This window comes from Meleagris gallopavo, chromosome 8 (assembly GCF_000146605.3).
Source record: "Meleagris gallopavo isolate NT-WF06-2002-E0010 breed Aviagen turkey brand Nicholas breeding stock chromosome 8, Turkey_5.1, whole genome shotgun sequence".
NCBI lineage: Eukaryota > Metazoa > Chordata > Aves > Galliformes > Phasianidae > Meleagris > Meleagris gallopavo.
The window spans coordinates 5,341,015-5,356,406 of NC_015018.2; the positions used below are offsets into that span (position 1 = coordinate 5,341,015).

Here is a 15,392-nt window from a genome sequence, read left to right on the forward strand (position 1 = left end):
GGGGGGTTGGAGCTACTCAGCTGAGGCGGTTCGGGCCCTTTTCCTCACGGAATACCGAAAAGCAGACCGGCGGCCTTTTCGGCTCGGCCCGAACGAGGCAGCGAGGACCGCAGTGCCGTGGCCGGCTGCCAGTAGCGCAGCGCCGAGCCCCCCCGGCCCCGCTCGGCGAGGTGCCGCGCAGACTTTCTGGCTCCACTGCCATTGTTCGCATGGCTGCCCCGCAACTCGGCCCCCGGGCATTAGCATGACAATGCCGCCTTCCCCCGGAACACCTCTACACCCGGAGAACAGCTCGGCTGGGGTTGCTTTCTTCCTCTCCAGATTTTCAATCGCCTTTTCCTATTCAAGGCTTCCAGTAACTAAGCACGAAATTAAACGCTTAACAAGTACTGCTGACGAGGCTCAGAAATACCGATAGCGCAGATTAGTAATTACCAAGGTCCCGAGAGCCAACGTGGTAACATCGACCGTAGGGCCCTCGCTCCTTATGCTGCAGTGTGAAATCCGCTGCTGTGATGTCACCTGTTACATGAAGCGCACACTTTCCTGACAGGGCACGGAGCACATAATTTCTAGGAGGAGGTAACAGAAGGGAAACCATCAAATCATAGAATTGTGGAATCATAGAATGGCCTGAGTTGAGGAGGACCACAATGATCATCTGGTTCCAACCCCCTGCTATGTGCAGGGTCACCAACTACCAGACCAGGCTGCCCAGAGCCACATCCAGCCTGGCCTTGAATGCCTCCAGGGATGGGGCATCCACAGCCTCCTTGGGCAACCTGTTCCAGTGCCTCACCACCCTCTGAGTGAAAAACTTCCTCCTAATATCTAACCTAAACCTCCCCTGGCTCAGTTTAAAACCATTCCCCCTTGTCCTATTACTATCCACCCTTATAAACAGTCGTTCCCCCTCCAGTTTATACGCTCCCTAAATCTTTTAAATGTTGTGTATTTACTACAGAAACAAGATTTTAGGTATGTACTTCCCAAATGGCATGTAATTCTTATGTTTGTTACCTCTGTTTGTTACAGTGCCCTTCTAACTTTAAAGTGCTGAAACGCGCCCTTTCACCCTTTCTCACCATTCTCTCCAACTGCATGAATTGCCTTCTGTCTGCCATGAGCCTCACCACCCACCCCAGAAACTCACATTGGGATATTTTCATAAGGTTACAGGCTCCAGATGCAAAACATGAGGAGATGACCGCCTCCACACTAAGAGCACAAGAGGTGTGCAAGCATTGTCAGCAGCAAGTCTTGCATGGCCTAAAGCAGAGTCCCTGGCAGTTCAAATTAATATGCCGGTCTCTGAACAGCTGTGCCGATGAGCTGGCACAAGGCTGATACTGCCACAGAGGCACTGACCTCCAGCAAATGAGCGAGGTGGCTGGGATAACAACATCACAAGCCCTCTTACCAGCAGCTGCCCTGGATTGCAAGGAGAGAGAGCCCTGGTGCATGGGAGGTTAACAAAGTTTCCGCAGAAATAAAGTTTCAGCACAAATAAAGGATAGAAAGGAATAAACCAGCTAACTGCAAGTATTCTGTAATTACAACATTAATTATGTCATGTAGAACTTGGAAGGAATTCAGTTATGTACTTATGTATAAAGCACACCACGCTCATGCACAGTTACTTCACAAATAACAGAGGTATTAAATTTGATGCCTATATTAAGAAAGTCTATATTTACGGTATAAATTATCCAAAATTATTACTATGCTACATTCAGTTTCTACTTTTATCCTCAGTATTCAGTTTTTAATTGTGAAACATGTGAGAAGGTATTACTACTTTGGGAAAAACTTCCAGGACTTTGGATGAATGCAGCTGAGCCTCTTGGACCACGTTAGTATTCTGACTGGGTATTCTGCAAGGCTTGCTGAGACAAAAGTAAGAGTTTAACCCTGATTTGCATTAAACTAAGTGCACTGTAGATTCGCTCGGTTAAATAACTACAGAAACAACATGGCATGCGCATAAGCTGCTTCTCTTGAGTTTGAACAATGTACTTTCATCAAATAGAGCTTCAAAGACATTTCTAAGTCTGAACGGTAATATTTCAATTAGTAGACAATGACAGAGTTCAAAGGTAATGTTTATACTTCAACAGTTATAGTCCCCTACTTCTTGCACTGAAGCAATACTGTTAAAATTTTTCACACAAAGTTCACCAAAAACAAATACACAAGAAGCAGGACTAGCAAGCAGATTAAAATATTTCAGCTGGGAGTTTAGTGGTTCTGTTACTAGTGTTTCTCCATTAGTTACACTACCTTCTGACTGCAAATTGATATTATAACATACCAGGAAAAGGTTTTCAACAACCATAGCACAGCAGATTTAAGGATGGCATGTCAACATGTAAACTGGTACACTTCGTTGTATTTTTTCTTCTTATATTAAAACACTTCTAGCTAAAATGTTCTTTTCTTTTTTTTCTTCTTTTCTTCTTTTCCTTTTCTTCAAGCCACCTTTTCTCTTCATATGGTAAGAAAGTAACATTACATATCTAAGGAATCTAAGGTACCGAGCTTATAATATATTCCTTCTCCGATCAACCTTCCTTGTTTCCCTGCTTTTGCTCTTTCACCATTGCAGTACATGACAACCTGCCCATGCTCAGTATTACAGGAAAGTCTTGGACACAATTGTATAATAACATTCTGCCTCTTTCACCCCCCATCATCCTTAAACTTGAACGTATTTATCTCCTCTGATGTCTCAATAATTCCTTAAACTAAAGTCTTGAAAATAAATGCATCTACCTCCTTATGTCACCTCTATTTGTTTGGCAATTTGGATATTCTGCAGTCATTCAAAGCTACTCTCACATAACCACCACATTCTGTCTTTTGCTGCATTATTCTGTCAGGGCCATTACTGCATCTAGAAATCCTTCCACATCTACACTATCAAATCCTTATTTCTTTCAAGATTCTTTATCTTTCAGCGATCAACTCCTACTCCGCACGCCAATTATCTGTCAAGGATGAAGACTCGCCTCCTCATCTTTACACATAACTCAATGGTCCAGGGCAGTTTCATCACCAAATAAACCATAAGCATCCTGGTGATTTTTTTACTACCATTTTTTACAGCAGTAGAACAATTAGACACCTCTGTCTTGTAAGACCGAAGGCTGGGCTTAACATGAGGCCCATCACCTCCTCCTTGGCTCTAGCTATAACTGAAAGATGCACTTTTCAGATCTGTTAACACTATCAATACGTAATAAAACTCCATTAATAACACTCTTCAAGTGAAAAAACATTTGTTGTCTGTTAAGAGACTGCCACGGTCCCTTAGATACAAATAGCACCCAGGGCCAATCTTCCAGTACAGAACATTGTACAACTGGACACGAAAGAATCTTACACACTGGCTGTATTGTAAGCGTACAAATTTTCTATTTTTACCAACTGTTGTACAGCGGAGAGAAAAAAATAACATCAATCCAAGACATAACATGCTTAAATTCCCAGAACTTGCAGCTGTATGATATGGAGGACCCACCGTCAAGGTGAAAAAACTCCATAGAGGCATTGATGATGAAAACAAATCAAAATCTACAAATGGGAAGGAAGAAAAAGCCTCACTGCTGTATAAAGGAAAAGAATATTAATTACTGTGATGATGATGGAATGATGCTGGTTGTCAAACAGCTGTTTTCAACACTCAGTGTAAAAGCATCCAAAAAAAATCCAACAAACAACTCTCAGAGCATTTCCAACAAACAAGTAATTTGTTTTGTTGTTGATAAATCCAGATACAGCTATCAACTATATTCAAGCCCAAATGATATATTTTTCTTTGTGAATTTAAGCTGTCTTAAAAAAAAAAAAAGAAAGAAAGAATGAAAACAGCAAGATAAAGTACTGGCATCACATAATAAGGGAAAGCACAGAGAAAATCCTCATTTTAACTTCACCATGTGACTTAACTGCAACACAAATTATTGTGGTGTCAGACGTGAGGGGCACCTGACTTTTTTTTTTCTCCCCAGCAAAACCTAGATCTTCATGTTTCCTACCCCAGTCTGAGCCATGGGGACCAGTCAGTTTGGTAACTGGTGCAGTTACCAAACAGTTGCTGGATAGAGCAAGTATGACAGACGCAATGTAAAAATTAAATACTTCTGGTTGAACTCAACTCGCTGCTGAGGAGAACCATGGATAAATCCAGGTCAAAACTTGTGTTTGCACTATTCGACTGCAACAAGACAGCTGCATGCAAGCACTCCACAAGACTGCTATATAACTGTGTTCAAACTAATGATCCCATCAAGCAATTCATGTAGATTTTCAAGAAAAAACATCAGTTGTCCCTGCATCATATGATAGCATCATATGATAGCATCAAAATCCCTTCATTTCAACACTTGTCTCCCATCTCCACCACTTGAAATCTTGCATGCACTTAAACTTATCTTAAAGTTTTTGATATGAAATGTCTACCAAAGTGCATCCCTGATTTCTGAATTGATTCATATTCTAATGACAGCAACTAAAAACCGGTCAATTCTCCTGCATAGCAAGATTACTTGAATTAACTGCTTAAAAAAAAAAAAAAGAAGAAGTTGCCATACTCTTCATTCCTGTTCATAATTGTATGTGAAATAACTTCAGAAATAACTTTCTGAGGGCAGAAAATTCAGAGAAGAACACAAGCTTATCATGCGTTAGTAGAACAAAATAGTACTGATTATTTCTGCTTTTCAAAAGGAGCAGGTTCATTAGCAGTGTTTGTAAATAGTTTCACGCGTGGTCCACAAAAAGGTGACAAAGGAAAAGATCAAACTGTGAAAAAGCTTGTATTTCAGGGCTGGTTATCGTGACTGAATATAACTACAGGTCAGAATTAAGGCTGATTATTCCAATTAAATATGTTAGGGAAAAATAATGGGTTACAGGAAAACTACAGATTCAACAAAGGGAACAAATTTTGTTGTGATTTAAAGAGCATAAAAAACTATTTTTGACAGAAAGAAAAGGGACAGAACAACTCACCATTCCTGAACCACCTCTAGCAAATGCAGCACATTTCATTATGATCAATCCTTTGTCATTTCCCAGATATTTATTTCCATTCCTCTTTCCAGTTAGATGGCTTTTAATCAGTGTTTCAAAAACTAGCAACTTGAAACCACACAAGTGATTAAGTATTTCAAATCTCGGAAAAAGATCAGTGTCTTTGAGGAAAGGTCCAACACTTTGGGGTATGTTCTGCAAACAACCTCACTGTGAAACCTCTGACCTTCTTGGGACCCTTCTAGCATTGCTTCGTCTCCAGCAGGCCCGTATTTTCTGTCACTGCGACCAGCCACAGACCTTTAAAATCTGGGTGCAAGACACTTCACTTGTGTCACAACAAGGAGTCATCTGTGCATGGCAACTACCTTATCAGTGTAAGCAACCTGCAGCTTCCAGGAAACTCAAGCTAAAAATCATACACATCTAAGGTTCTATTTTCTTCAGAAGTATGCATACAAAACACACAAATACAGGCTAAAGCTTTCTCCCATTTGCTCATTCACATGCCTACTCTTTCAATATACGTATTAAACAGTATTGCAACATGTTTTCACAGAGGCAAAAACTCCAAAGGCTATGTCCTCCAAGTCCTCAGCTTAAAGCAGTGCTCTAATATGTGCATTCACACAGTCACTTGAAACAGGGACATCCACCCTACTGCCTTCATACACGCACTGTATGTGATAGCCACCACGTTCACAAGAACAGGTGGGTAACAAGTTCTGCTCACCAAGATGACAGTCTCTCACACCTTTCCAGATGTAGATATGCAATGATGTTTCTAAAACTTCATAGTAAAGTCTTCAATGTCTATTTCTCAATTTCATATCTACTGCAACCTTTTAGTATTTTACAATCGTCAGCCTTACTATTTTGATTAAATGTCTGCTGCAACAGCACTGAACTTGTTTTGGTGAGAAGAGCAGCAAGACTCCTTTTACCTCCACTAAAGGAAATATTTGACTTTGCTCATCCTACAGGAATATATTTTCCTTACCTTAAATTCACACCAAATGGATCAAATGACTTTTTCTTTCATCATCCTGATTTAATCAGTCATTCCATAGTTGTGTACTACTTTTATATTTTTTCCAGATTACATAATCTTGCCTTTTTTCCTGTTAGTTTGCCCTTCACATTATTGATAAATACAGCCAAATTAGCTTACTTTTTGGCATTTACATTGTTAGAAGTAACTAATGACATTATCACAAGTCAGTTCATAGCAAAGTCTATGGAACAAAAAGCTTTTTTTTTTTTCTTTAAATAACTTATCAACAAATGATCCTCCATTCTATAGCATTAACAGACCTTCCTGTTAAAAAAAAAAAAGCAGAATATTTAAATGGCAGATAACTAACCAAGACATTAATATTTACTGCCTAGTTACTCAGATTATATTCCACTGTATGTATTTTTATGAAGTTTTGAAATTGACTACTTAAGTTTTAAAATACTCAGATTACTCAAGACTCTGAAATCTTGCACTGTTTTGTAAACACAACATTTTTGAAATACACGATAAAAAATAAGCCTTCTTTAACAAGATTTTGTTACAGTTTATTTTTCATTTTTTAAGCATACCACATCTCAGAAACAAGGAAACCAGCCATTTCCTACTGCACTAGGGGGAGAAAGAGAAGCTGTACTTCAAATGAAAACAAAACGTTCCTTGTGTTATTGTTCAGAACCTAACTACATCTTACCATTCTTAATTTAAATGGTTAAATTTAAACAAGTCAAGAAATAACCAAAACAGAAAATCAGGAATGCTTCTAACTGCACAATACTGTCTGTAAAATACTTTCTCATCAACAGAAACATCTTCAGATCGTTCTGTGAATGCATTCCCTCTATACTTCTCCCATCTTCTTAGTTCTCCACTCTACCATATTAAGTTGCCATGCTCAGATATATAAATAAGTTATAAAATTGAACCTTATAGAATAATAGAACCGTTTGAGTTGGAAAGGACCCTTAAAGGTCAACTAGTCCCCTGCAATGAACATGGACATCCGCAGCTAGATCAGGTTGCTCAGAGCATGGTGCAGCCTGACCCTGAATGGTTTGAGGGATGGGTTTTCCACCACCTCTCTTCCACAACCTCTCTGTGCCAGTAGCTCACCGCTCTTACTGCCTCCTCTTGCTACACAGGAACTTCCACAGATTTCTTAAGAGCTGTTACTCACCAGACTTTCAACAGGAGATTCTGAGCTTAACAGGTTCAACATAAAAATGAGCATAAAGGGACTGCAGAACAGCATAACTCGATCTTCCTGAACCTGACAGTCTTGGTTTGACAGACAGCAATCAGGAAGTCTCATGCATTAAGCTGTCTGAGAGCAAGATGGTCATACTACTGGAACAACTTGGGTGAAACTAGGACAAATGGATCTAAAAAACGTAAGTACTGTCAAGAGGACATCGACCACAGATTAGACACACACTACTTTCCAAAGGTCCAGCAAAATGTGTGACAGCATGCATCAGAAGAGAACAACTCCAGAGTGGAATCACTGGCACTTCCAGTTTTGATCAGCAGATAAAAAAGAGGACATGGATTTCTGGTTACTCCACTCCTGGAAAATGCTATGAGCATACTGACCTGCATTTCCCATTTGTGGTTTGAGTCTGAAGTGGCTGAGCCTGTTTGCTACAGAATTAACTCCTAGCCAATAGATTGCTGCCAAGAAAATTCAAAGACAGCTACCCCAACCTTTTAGAATAATTGCTTCCTTATTCAACAGAGGAGATCTTGATGATTAATAGGAAAACCATTGCAAGAAAAACATCTCATAGCTTGAAGATTTTGTTCTGAAACACTTGACATGTGATCCTGGCTACTCAATGAAGAAGCTCTGTCACATGAGATGAGATAGCCCTATCACCACCAGCCTGGGAGGAGAAAAAGGTGACTCTACAGGCAATAGAAGCTGGAACATAGGAATTTATTCCAAAACAGTCAACTGAAGTTGCTGGTTAAACACCACTAGATCAGAGGTCTTTAATCGTCTTCTAGTTATTGCCTGCTAAAGGCAAGATGAATTAAGGGAATATTTTAAGGTTTAACGGAAAATATATACTGAAGTAATCCAGGTTGTTTTCAACATCGTGAAGAAAAACTAATCACACAAATAAAATCTTTATATTAAATAAAGAGACAACATGACATAGGAGACTAGTTGCAGAAGGTAATTAAGATCGTACGGCCATATTGATTAAGTGCAGCATACTATGCCGCATTTCTCCACTTACATCACGCAAATGCTGAAGACTTGCACAAATTCACAGTTACAATCAAGAAGAAGGCATGTACCCTACTAAATATAACGCAAGAGAATTTTACAGCGCCCCAAAAATAAGGTACAGCTACCAGAGGTACAAGGAAATGCCATATTAAAAAGACATTCTGCATTAAAGAGAGACCAAAATAAATCAAGATTGTTCCTCATCTTGAGAGGTCAAAAGCTGCCAGAGATGCATGACGTGCTTCACTGAATCTTAACACAGAGGAGATAGCCAAAAAGATTTAATCACAAATGGTCTTGGTATACCACTTAGGAACTAACAAATGAAGTTTTAGATGATAACATCATCTTTTACACAGCATAAATTTACAATTAAAGCATTCACTTTCACAGGGTTTTGTGGGTGTCAAAGTGCCCCCGCCAAAAATTCAACTGAAAGCACTTCACGGTGTGAAATGCACCACTGCAGGCTGATCTCACTCAGGGAGTAAATTGGCTGGCCAACACGTGGGATGATACACTCCATCTAAAGCCAGTATTTATATTCTTTCCCTTTTGGCCCTAGTAACCTTGATTTCTCATTTTTTATCCGTTACCCAGCTATTAAATTACAAAAGGAATGAAAAGAGAAGGTAGAACACGTAAAAATAGAAATGACTGGCAAAAAATTCTGGGTTTATTTGGTTCAGACATGCTCCTTCTTTTATTTTCATGCTGACTTTCAAGTCCATAATCTTCAGTAAAAACTGGACAAGCTGTGTCAAGATAGTGAAATCTTGTGGTGGATTAGTGGTACTGTTTTACTTTTTGTCAGATCATCTGTTCACCTACAAGAAAAGCATCAAAAAGCTTCCCCTTTCCATCTACTGCTAATAATCTAACTACTGAAAAATACAGTGCACAAGGGGCAGGAGAGGGAGGGGAAGTAACTTGCAGAGTTTTTATGGCTTTGTGGCATTATTTTTTTCTCCACCATTCTATTTTTAAAGGCGTATTTCATCTGGAGTTTTCAGTCCAAGTGCATCTACTTACACTCTGCCACATGACAGCTTTTGCCCAGCCTCATCAGAGAACAAAAATAAACAAATATTGGCAAAAAAAAGTCCCTTTCTTTTTCTCACTGTGCAATAGAAGGGCATCTGCCCATTTTCCAGTTTATTTCAAATAAGGACAGTATCTTAAAGATACTTAAGAAGAAAATACAGTGGGTATTTCGAAGTCATAAATATTTACTGGTATTCCTTACTTCAACCAATCTACATATGCAGTCTCCAAAAAAGTACCTTTTCCTCAAGTCTCTTACATGAAAGGAGAGAGATTTTTCATGAAAGTTTTCCCTTTTCCTCTGAATCAGCTACTTCATCAGCTCTACATGCGTTGGAAATGGGATCATTCTGAACAGCGGGCAATAGGATGAAAGAACTGTTCTGTGATGACACATTCCCTGCCCTTTACGATTCTCTATTCCTGTATAACTCCAATAATTACCCAAACACATATTATCCTTTCAATTCCACACATGTATCATTCTTCTCATTGGCTGTTGTGGTTCTGATGTCCAGAGCAGACTGTCCTGTTTAATGAAGCTCTTCAATGCTACAGACAGCCCCTAACATATACAGTCTATTAGCGTTAAAAAGTTCTCCACAATTTCTTTGTAATTACATGGCTGAGAAGAAAAACCGTTACTTCTGGTAGACAAAAGAGAGATCTTTTAAGACAGCGACACATTTTGAGAGAACTCTATAACAATTTAAAAGAAAAAAATTATAGAATCATAGAATCCTTGGAGTTGGAAGGAAGCTCTGAGGGCCATCTAGTCCAACTCTCCTGCAATGAACAGGGACATCACAGCTAGATCAGGTTGCCCAGGGCCTGATCCAGCCTCACCTTGAAAGTCTCCAGGGACGAGACATCAAACATAACACTAGGCAACCTGTTTCAGTGCCTCACCACTCTCACTGTGTAAGATTTTTTCCTTACATCTAGCCTGTTATGTATTGTTCAGTTGTCTGTGTCATTGGATGGGAAATGATCTGCTCCCCTCCACAGGGAAAAAAAACAGGAATAAATTTGTTTTTAGCTTTGTGTCAATGCAAAGCCTGTTACATTCAGCACTGCCCTTTAACTTTTTAGTAGCGCACAAATGTGCTAGATCTAATGTTACTTTGGCTGCAAGAAACACAGTGGAACTGGTCTTTGAATTACCCTTTCTCCAATATGAGGAACATGTGATTAAATGCAAAAAAGAATAAAAACTTGCCTATCTTCTTGTACTGTTGGGTATAGAAACTTGAGTAAAATAGCATTATAAAAGCTAACATAAATCAAGATGTGTCCCATGTAGACCAGATTAGGATCTTCCTCACCTGAAGTACTGTAGATTTGACTACAGATTTTGCACTTTCCACCATGAGTTCAAGCTTTAGAGCTTTGTCAATTTGTGCAGAAAGTTACTGTTTTCAAATAACAAATCAGCAAAAGAAAAAAATACAGGTTAGTCGAATTCTATGTTGATCTTTTCCTTGCAGCATTTTCCTCTAAAACTATATGTTTCTCTAAATAGCATGTATCAGTCAAACACAAAAACTCCTTTCAACCTCCCTTGGCTGATCTTTGGAAGTGAAAGAGAGAGAGAGCTGCTGTACCTGAAGTTTCTATTTTCTTGAAAAGAGATTTAAGGTGAATTTGTAATAGGGGCAGTAAGCTACAGCATAATCCAAGAAGCAAACTTCCTTTGAAAACGAATAGATAATGACTGGTGAAGTCTCAGAATGCAAGCCTCTGAAGCTGTTCCATCTCTCGTGAGACAATGTTCATACCCAAATGGGAAAAAGTGAAAGGAAGGGCCAACAGTCACAGATCTTGAACACTTTATGTGGGCATTGCCTCAGCAACGACAGTGAGAAGATAGAAGGGCCAGTACCAACTGAATTAATATTGCATAAGAGAATTCTGAAATGTGTCAAAATCCAACATAACAGGATGATTGTAATTAGTGTCTTAATTACATAAAGGAAAAAAAGATTCAGACATTGCAAAACAGCAAACTTGGAACAACACACCAAAGCCCCATGCACAGCGTTCATAATCAATCACAGAAATGACTTCAAAATATTAAGGCAGTGGAATTTAGTATGAAAAACCATTACTAATAGCAGTAACAATTAGAAAAAAACAGTATAATAAAACTCAATAGCCATCAAGCACTATGCCAGAGGACAAGATGGCCAACAGGCACCTGTCACTTAGCAGCAAAACTAGTCATTTACTTCCACTAAAAGATTAATTATAACTGTGACCTGACTGTAACTTGGCAGGTTACAGCAAACAGAATTTGTATAGTAGTAACTTTTTTCCAATCTCTCTCAGTAAAATAGATATCTGTATTTGATACTCATTTGTTTTCCTTTCTTAAGTTAAACACAAAACAGAAAGATGACCAAACAGCAGTTTCACCATGATGTTAAAAACACCGTCATCAGCATTAAAAAAAAAAAAAAGACAGCTTAAATTTTTTTTTGAAGGAAACATAAGGTGGCTGCTTATCATATGCATATTTACTCGGGGAACATTAAAAATATTTTTGATATATTTACCTTACTTCAGAATTAAGAACCTGAATGAAACTATATTGTACTTCAAGCTTCCTCCAGACTGTTTTCATCTGTATTTCCACTTCATTTGTTCAAAGGTGGTATTATGGAAATGCATATTTCTATGAATCTGTAAAATAAAAAAATTTGACTTACGAGTTATCCAAAGAAATTGTACTGACAGCTTATAGTACATAATGCAAACTGCATATTGAAGATACTGATATCCGAAATAATGGAAGTCATCTGCTATTACGATCTGCTCCTAGAAAAAAATCCAGCTTTTCAGACTCTTACATTTCTACCAAGTTGTATAGTTACAAAATATTTGTACTGAAAAGCATTTTCAATTCAGTTTAGGTGACGTACAGGTTTGTCGTAGATGATGGGAGATCCTGGGGAGGAGGGATGCTAAAAGTCCCTCTAAATAGGTTTCCTATGTGCCTTTCTCATCTTTGCCAATTACCATCCAATAACTCCTGGATTCACCTGTCCTGCAGCAATCAGGTTTACAAACCACTCAGTTTCTCCAATTTTATTTCTAAAACAGATTAGGAGTCAGACGTATTGTTGATGGCACAAATGGAAAAAAAAAGAAACAATGCTCCAATCAATCTTTATTAAACACTCAAGAATCTTCAAGACTGCAGATCCACAACAAAAATACAGTAATATCATCCCACTGGTTCCATCACACAAGGAACTCCAGTATTCTGAGAAATCATCACTAGGTTTACTGAAGTTACACACAAGCATGATTGCTCCCAAGAAGAAAAAGCAAGCCAGAAGTTTGGGAATAAAATACTGAGTTTGATTTTTTGTTCATGTTTGTGAAATAGCCTACACCCGAACATCAGAGAAAAGCAAGGGGCAGGTTCTCACGCAGCATTCTAAGAGTTAAGAGCAAGCCTGACTTGTGTCAACTGGCCCTTGGTTTTCAAACATAACACAAATTTTGGGCTTATCAGGTTTTCTACTTAGATTCCAACTTGAGCATGTGGCACATATTGCCAGCTCTTCCCATTTTATCACATCACAATTTGTGAATGTTTCTTTTCTATCTGAAGCTTTTAGAAACATCACACAAGAATTTTATCACTAAGAGCTTCCAGTCTTAAGACTGCAAACATGACCTTGACAGTAAAACAGAAGCTCAAACGTCACTAACACAGATGGTTAAAAATATACAATCAATCTTACAATCTAGTGATTTAATGCCTTATTTTTGAATGTGAAGGCCAACAGCATTAGGAACAGGGACGGATGAAGCATGCACCCACATCATTTCTAGCAGAGGAAAAGTTTGTGTCCACTTCCTGTTTCCTTTCTAAGCTCCATGAGAACATTTATCATCACAAGGTCAAAATAATTCTGTCTCCACGTCCATTTATAAGTATTGCTCCTAACACACTGAGGTTTAATAGTCCTGGTAATGAATAATAAATCTGTGCAAAATGGCAATCTGAAACCATCCTGAGTATCGGATAGCAGCAGTTCTTCAAGACAACTGTCTCCACTGAGCAGACAGGCTGACACTTGACAGCTATTTCTTCCACAGCAGAATAGAAAAACCATTCTTGCCACGCAAAGATGCGTTGTGGAGTTTGGTTTTGCTTTTTTAAAAGTAAGCTTATAAAGAATTTGCAAAATAAATCCATCTCTCTCCCTATCTTTAATCAAGGTATTCAAGTAAAACCCTCACAACCTCTACAGCGTGCCTATTAGGTTCTCTGCTCTGGACAGATCTGATTCTCTTCTATCAGCCTTACCACTGGGTAATGTGGGCACAGTCTCTCTCATGACATTAAATTTGTGTGTCAACATGAAATTCATCGCCTCCTTTTTTTTTTAGAGGGCTACAAAAATCTCAGAGATGAGTGAAGTTAATGATTAATTTATGAGTGATCTCATTCTGTTACTTTTATGCAATTTCTTCATCAGCATGAGATGCTACATCAGAATGTACTTAACTTTATAAAAAACAGTGACTTACGTTATTGTTATCCAGAATGCTCAACTGCTAACATTAGTTTTTCCAAATATTTTATGGCATTCTCAGTGGCATTTTGCAGAAAAATGTCATCAATTACAAACCAAGCTATTTATTAAGTTATTCACAATGCATCTTCACTTCATTAGAACTTGATCTACTGCAGTGACTACAAGAAGCACTAACAGCTTCAGAAGCACACAGGTCTCAGCGCTTCACACTAGTTACATATAAATCCAGATAGACTTGGAATTTTTTATAACAGGATTAAATTTGAATTCTTTGTAACTCAGAATTTCACCACTCAATCTGAAAAAAAAAAAAGATATCAGAATTACATTAATATACTAATTATAATATACTGCTAACTCAGAGAAGTGTAAATTTGCAGTCACCAGCAGGTCACAGGGAACAGTTAGAATACCCAGCCTGGACAGACCCCCTCTTGAGTTTTCAACTCAGCTACCAGTGCCTGAGGGCTGAGGTGGGTTCTCCACCTCTCTTCCTCACATCCTCCCCATGGTCACAAAGGGAAAACCACAGGCTGGTACATGGTGTGTACTCACTATATACTCTTGAGCGGAGGAGCGCTTACTTCTAATAGCTGAGATCGGTTTGTGCAGATGGGGAGCAAGACACAGCATCTCTGAATTGCTGGAATTCCTGGGACAGCTTCTCCACAGCTGAGACACAGGCCCACAGATAGGAAGAGATACTAATTCTGTTCCCTCCTAGTTCCTTGGGACCTTTGCTGATAGCAGGCCTGGCCCTGTGCAATGCAGCAACTATAAACATCAGTGTGTTATCAACATTGTTCTCCTAGAAACAAAACACAGCATCATAGCAGACACTCTAAAGAAAACAATTCCATCCCAGCTGAAACTCAGACACTATCTTGTCAGCTTTCAGCTTTGATATTTCATTTTTATTTTAAATCTTAAATGACTGATTCCTCCCCAAAGCATCTTCTTGTAATTGGGGAAAAGTGAGAATTACCCTTTATTTCAAGGAGAATTAAAAAAGGAACATTTAATATAGGTTAGAAATTTTAGAATAGGATAAACAATCATCAAGTAGATGAAGGGCTTTGCTATGTGGCTGCTAACATCCAGTATCTGACAAATCTATAGCTGAATAACCAGAAACAGCCCAGAAACAAAGAGGAATGGTCAGTACAGAGGAAGCCTACAACTGCCAGAAAACAGGATGCTAAGGAAGGCTCTTAACTTTTAACAAAATCTGACTTACCATGAAACTTAGGAAAAGAAGGATGAAGATGGCAAATACTTGCACAGAAATTGTTGTTATTAAACTTCTTAAAGTCATGTGTGCATTTTACTTGCAAATTCATGTTTACTTAAGGAACATAAGTATAGAAAATTTGAATTGCAGTAATTCAACTGCAATTGTGTATCTGATCACAGAAGAACTCATTGGTACAGATTATGGGTTAAACATCCCTCAATTAATTCCAGTTTCCAGTTAGACCTTCCCCATTTTCAACTAATCCAGCCTCCATCA

At 38.6% G+C, this 15,392-nt stretch overlaps 1 protein-coding gene across 1 annotated transcript in view; it reads right to left on the reverse strand.

The window, feature by feature from the left end:
- Window positions 1-13,891, reverse strand: part of BMPR1A (bone morphogenetic protein receptor type 1A) — a 45,380-nt gene extending 31,489 nt beyond the window's left edge. Inside the window, exons 1-2 of the mRNA XM_010714183.3 lie at window positions 13,875-13,891; window positions 11,885-12,011 (exon numbers count right to left, since the gene is read on the reverse strand). The gene's annotated coding sequence lies outside the window, so the exon portion shown is untranslated. The remainder of the gene's footprint in view (window positions 1-11,884; window positions 12,012-13,874) is intronic.
- Window positions 13,892-15,392: the final 1,501 nt, after the last annotated feature.